Here is a 7005-nt window from a genome sequence, read left to right as displayed (position 1 = left end):
GCATGCATACTCTCATAAAACACTGGTTTTGTTATTCTATTTTTTTTTAATCCTTATTTTTGTATATATGCCCTCCCATCTAATGTCGTTAACAAATTAACGATTTCCAATTAAAATGACTAAAATACATTTAATGGGTATATGTGCAAAAAGAAATATTTATAAGGCGATCGCAATGGAGGACAAAAAGGTAATTTCAAAATTTATTTTATTTTTAATTAAAATAAATATGGTTTTTGTTAATGGTGTTAGAAGAACCGTTATATTAGGGGCAATTGTGCAAAAATGGTGTTTTATAAGGATGTAGAAATAAATATAAATTTTAAAAGAGTATTCACATAAATTTGAATTTTTAGAAAGGTATTCATGCAAAAAAACTCCAACTTTTAATATAGCTTACCTACCACCCTCTTTACTTCCACTCCTCATGCATGCCATGACCAACATTGAGGCTTGGTAGTAGTTGTTAATTCGTCCTCGATGTATATCCATCTACCTAACAATACCAGGGAGTGTCCAATTACAATTACTAGAAAAGAATGCTAATTAATGGAGGTTCATGGGGCTAGGTTAGGTATTTGCTGATTATTATAATCAAAAAAGAGATTATCATAAACCAAATCCTTTTTTTATCTTTATATTGAGGCAACAAGAGAAAAGTGATAGGTAGCCAAATAAGGTCCTTTTTTCTCTTCTTCCTCTTTGTGCTTCAGTACAAAGCATAGTAATAAGTAGAAAAGAGATTCTGCGCATCCTCTTCTCCTACTTCTATTAAGTTAAGATGATGGGGAATCATGAGGCTTGAGAGTTTGGGACTAGATTAAGAGGATTCAATGCATCGAAGGGGTTTTCATGAAGATACAGGCTAAATTATTGTCCACTCGAATGATAAACTATAACCCGAATACCTAAATAGTAAGGTTTAGGTCAATGATTAAAAATTACAAGTTGCAACCAAAGTTTATTATTGAAAATTAAAAAATGTCAAAAAGATAGCACATCCCTGACCTAGAAAAAACATGCATACACTCCTCCCTCCCCTTTTTCCATGAATATTGGAGTTGTACAAAATAAGATTAGCCAAGTTAGCTTCCTTAACCCTTCTACTTGTTTTAATTACTCAAGCTCTATCCAAAATTGCAGTATCCCTCTTTAATTTATGCCTGGTATCATGATCTTATTTCTTAATCAACTACTCCGAAATCTTGCTGAGAACTTCACAAATCCTATTTGTTGGTTCCTTTATCTATATTTAAAATTGTCACTTGTGCAAAGTCTTTTTAATTTTCAATGTCTGAAATTTTTAACAGTTTGATGGAAAAATGATCTATGAAATCCATTTTACTAATTATTAGAGAGAAAAGAAGAAGAAGAGAAGAATGTTTTCCTTTTGATTTAGAGATACGGTATAGACACCACCATCGAGGCTTGAATCCTAGAGTTGTCTCAAATGAAGGGAGATGCCAACCAATTGTTTCAATGCCAATTGACTAAGCTAACCCAATACTAACTTGTGCAAGTTTTAGATTTAGAAAAGGCTACTTTTTAAAAATAAACTGAATATAAGATTATTTGTTTTGAAAATAAATTAATACTATTTTGAAGAAAAGAAAATCCTTTTGTATGGCTTTGTGATATTCCAAGAACAGCATGTACTTCGGAGTAATTGAGAATTGTTCACCAAACTACTTTGAGTACTCTATTTATGGATAAATTCTAATCTACCTTCCCCAACTTGTCACCTTATTATTAGACTGCAAGTTGTGTGGTTAATTAGTATCTTATTATCAACTATGGAGCTATGAAAACAAAAATGCTTCTAATTTGACAAATGAGGTGTAGTTGCATCATAAGTAAGATTATATAAAAATAAATAAAAATGCCTATCTTATTAGTTTGGCTACCTTTTAAGTTTGCATTTTTTTTGTTCGATTTTCTGAGTTTGCTTTGGCCACGATATCTAAGAAGAGCTCCCGCCTATCATTTGAACCATGAGAGCTACAAAAATACCACTTTTCCATCAAAAATGATATATAATGCTCATTTTACCCCTGACTTGTAATTGGGTCTCTTCTTTAATAATAATCAATGGCGTTAATAAGGCTGCAAAATGGGTCGGGTCGATTCGTGACTTAACCCAACCCGACCAATTTTGGAGGATCCGTTGGGCTGAGTCAGGTCCTAAAATTGGACATGTTTTATATTCTAGATCGAATCTAGATTTACTGAATTCAGACCCGATCCGACCCATTTGAAATTTGGGTAATTTTAGATTTTCAATCCTACAACCCAATCCGTTCCGACTGACATCTGTAAAATTATTTGGACTCGTGAGAACAAGTTCTGAAGGCAAGAATAAGTTGCCCCGAATTGGACCCGAATTTTTTGAATTGGGTTCGGATTATACATGGACCCGATCTACCCGTATAACCCGTTGGGTCAAAAATTGTAGCGGTGGACCCGACCCGACCCGATCTTCTATTGGGTTGGGTCTGGGTCCAAAATTAGGACCCGAATAAGAAATCGGGTTGAGTCGACGGCACTTATGACTCAATCCTACCCGACCTATTTGCATGCCTAGGAGTTAATAATATGATTATTTCATAATGGAACCCCATTGGAACCAAAAATCAAAATTACTCATAGATTAAATTAATTGTATATATTGGCCGGTAAAAAAAATAATTGTTTGTCTAAACCTCTATTTGCTTAATAAAATATTATTTCATAACCAATGATTGAATTTTTTGATGGAAGCATAAATGAAAATATTATTTTATTCTAATGAATATTGCGAGAGTCAAATAATGTCCTATAGCTCCATGGTGCAATACTTTTAAAAAATAACTATCGCATAATGATATTGTTTAGACACAAGTTAGCAATATAAGTACCGACTTATTTTTAATCTATAATAACTTTATTAGTTCAAACTGAGCTAGTAGGTTTTATTTATTGTCATGTTCCAAGAAATTAATGAAAATCTATTTGGATTTGAAGCAAATAAGGGTGATAGGTTATTGGGCTCATCTTCTCAATTAAGATTTATCTAATGATACAAATCCAATAATGTGTCATCTAGATTCGCGGTGGATGGACTTGGCTTAGTGCATCGAGGATGGTTATCTTATACTAATAAAGATTTTTCAGCTCAAAGAAATTTGATAAAAAAGGGTTGATATAATAAATCATTGATGTTGGTAAAAATTTCATCAGCTCAATCTTGGCTCATTTTGAACAAAGAAACCTTTTAGTAGCTCCAAATAAGCCAATTATAATGATATCAAAACAATAGTGTCATCAGGTTAATTTTTTTTTTATTATAATGGCAATTACATAATAAATATACACAATTTTATTTGAAGGTTGCAATGTTCACTAAAAAAAATTATGTTTCATTCCAAGTTCTGAACCGAAAATAAATTTATTTAATCATCAATTGAAATGATATTTTTTTCAATCAATTGTGATTTGAAAAATAGTTACATTGCTTTCCATTATTAGATTATAAATATTATTATTTAATTATTTTAGTTGAAACATTTTTTATGCCGGGAAAAATTGATTATTACAAGTGCCGTAGCACGAGTAGCAAGTTTGATGAGATTCCATTCGCAGCATAATTATGTTGCTGAACTTAACTTCATGCAACTGAGGAGTAGGTGACATAACTTAATCTTTAAAAGAAAGGTTAAAAACTTTGATCTTATTAAAAATATTTGCAGAAAAAAATAAAAAAGCAAGAGTGAGAAAAATGATTTTATTTCTCTGTTTCAGCACATTTTGTACATCTCGGGAGTTATATATACTCGTAAACAAAGTCCATACAAAAAAAATAGTATATGCTAATATAGAATTATGCTAATAATAAAAAATAATACTCGCTAATATAAGTTATTATATGATCCTTAAATTCATTCTAAGAAGATTATGCTAATAAAGAAAATAATATTGATACATATAGAATCATATTAATAAAAAAAATATTATGGGCTTGTACATGTTGTTACGTGATTTCTAAAATTACGCTAACAGATCTATGAATTCAATTATCAATATGTTATTTTACCATTCAAGTGCATACCAAGCTTCAGTTCACTGATAGCACTCTCTTGCTCATACGCAAGAAGTTAGGGTTCACTCGAGTTCTCCACTCAGGGAAAAGCCCGAGCCTTAAAATCCCCTTAAATGGGAAGGCAAAAGTTAGATCTCTCCACATCTCAAAAGAATAAAACTAATATGCTTCAAATGGGGCCAACAATGTGAGTAATGCATGTTGCTTAAAAGCAAATGCAAATTGTTTTGGTTGCATTAAAATAATAATGTTGAGGTCAAAGTGAGGTCGGGCTCCGGCCCGCGTGTCCAGCGTTATGGAGGGATTTTCCGCCCTCTGACCTCCCCATTAATGAGATCGAGCGAGGTCGGGCTTCGGCCTGTGCGTCCAGCGCTACGGGAGGATCTGCCGACTTCGTCCCCACTGATCTCAGACAGCGGAGGCGACTGCTTCTCCTCAGAGGTATTATTCGCTTTGGGGATCGATGGCTCCGGGCCCAATGGGCTTGCTGGAGGGCGCCACCCCTCACGATTTTGCCCCACAAAAGGCGTCTCTGAAAAGAAAGGGGTTGCCCCCCTCCATTTAAGGAACAGACCTCTCTGCTATCTAGTCGATGTGGGAGTAAGTCCGAAACCCTTTATTTTCACAACAAATAGCATTAAAACATGAATGCATTGCGAAACATTAGGATCAAATTAGTTCCAATCTTGTTATCACAAATGGTACCACATTTGTTGGACATGTTCATGCAAAGTAATTGGTTTTAAATAATTTTGGAAGGTAGAATTCATGTTTTGGCCATGAGATATTTGAGCAAGCACCGAGAAGTCTCAATTCAAGAGTTGGGACTAATCAAGCAATGAGGTTTTCACATTCACACTTATTATCGCGTGCATTGCATCTGCCATGATTTGGTCGCGTCAAAACGAGATGCAGACGACTTGGGACACTGAGTTGGGTGAACGCATGGGCCCATTCTTGGATGAGTGACATCGCCAAGTAATCTTTGGGTCGAGTTTGACCGGGACATCGCGAATGGGGACGGTGTGACCGGGAAATGGGGCGAAGACGGAGCGGTGGTCAGTCAGCGGTCAAGACACCGCGTATGCCTTGACCGGACGACAAGGCAAACAAAATTATTACGAGCACTAGTAAAATGCTGGAAAAGTCCTTTGACATTGCAACCCTTTTCGCATCTACATCCATCACCAATTCCTCTCTCTCTCTCTCTCTCTCTCTTTTGGTACCTATCAGCTTAGCATAAATACTTTTCTCAGCATTAATAGAAAAAAAGGCTGCATAAAAATAAGAGGACAGAATCAGACTCAATCCAAAAAATTTCTTCCGAATAATGAGCAGTAAAAAAGACGATCCAATCTGCAGTCATATTCGTCTCTCACAATACATAGATAATCTGAATCGAACGGCAACTCGCCACTAATCTTTGAATATCCCTAAGAATAAAGTGGCCATCTTTCTGATGCCCAACATCCCGAATTCACTCGGTTACCGTAGAAGAGTCCCCCTCCAGAATGAGGTTGTCCTTTACAATTGCCTTCCAATAGGAGGGTGAAATGCTTGATGATATACTTTATTTCATCGTAAAAATCTCAGTAACATTTTCCTTGCAGTCAAAAAAAAAAATCAACCCAACTATACTAAAACATTTAGAAATATTATTAATATTTATTTTAAATAAATATTTTATTAAAAGAGAGGAGTGGCTCAACTATCTTTTCATGGATGAGACACAAACTTGTTAGCTGGGGTGACAAATATTTTCAAACAAATTCACGCAAGACTTGAAGGTCAAGTTATATATACTTTCATATATAACCTATGTTTCATGATTTGTAGATTTGAGTATGATATATAAAATTTATAGATCTGAGTATTACCATCCCGTGCTACTCCGGCAATTAAATATTTATGGAGATATGGGGCCTGTATATAATACTTTGATTGCTGACTTCGACATTGGATCAAATAAAACCATTTTTATTATGTCTCTTCAAAACCAGCTAATTAATTTTCACTAGTTACTATTATATTTAGCTTGATATAAAAAATACTAGTCCTGCAATCTAATATTAGTTTTGCTTGTAGTATTTTAAGTTTCATATAGTCAATATCAAGAGTTTACTCGGTTGCTTGTCAGGTTGTATATTTTATCAAATTGTGTATTTAGATATAAATACCATTCTACAGTTAGATTTTTTAGGTTCTAAATTGTGCCTAAATCTCTAAAACATTCTCACCCTCTTCCTCTTCTCAAGAAATTATTATGTGGACCCATTTTATCCACAATAGTTGTATATCAAGCTAATGATTTTCCGCCACCCTCGCCATTCCCACTATCTTAAGAGAATAAAATAATATTTTTTTAGTAAATAAAAAAAAAGTCGAATAAGTTCTAGCTATTTTACTCCTGCATCTACGTCTGAAGTCACAACAATCTCTGAAGTGCACTACCATCGCCACTCTCCACTGCGTCATTGGGTCCTAGCTTATCATCCCCACCTCCACTACCTCCATTATTTCCACTGCTTCCTACCTCTTCGATTCCTCTGCCTCTTCTCATCATATCTTTCATCATTTACACTTCCTCTGTCTTCTAATCGAAAATTTTTATCTTACACAGTATGGCTGAACATGCTGTTAATTATAGCCGCTCATTTCTATGGACTCTATTTTACAAGTGTTTATCTCGCTGCATTAGTATAAGAAACGAGCAATTATAATTGATGGCGTGCACTACTAGTCCAGGCTAGGCAGGATTCAACCTTGCCACCTTTTAATTCTCCCATTCCAATCCCTTTTTTTATATTTCCATTTTTCCCGGTAAGCAGCATTAGACAGCCATGTTAATGTTATTAATAGATTCTCTAGAATCCAAGGAGAAGATATCACAAAACCGGTATAAATAGCCCCCCCCACCCCGTGCCTAAGTC

This window comes from Phoenix dactylifera, chromosome 4 (assembly GCF_051530095.1).
Source record: "Phoenix dactylifera cultivar Ajwa chromosome 4, Ajwa_hap1_PhDact_Kaust_v1.1, whole genome shotgun sequence".
Classification (NCBI taxonomy): Eukaryota; Viridiplantae; Streptophyta; class Magnoliopsida; order Arecales; family Arecaceae; genus Phoenix; species Phoenix dactylifera.
This window is presented reverse-complemented; position numbering follows the sequence as displayed.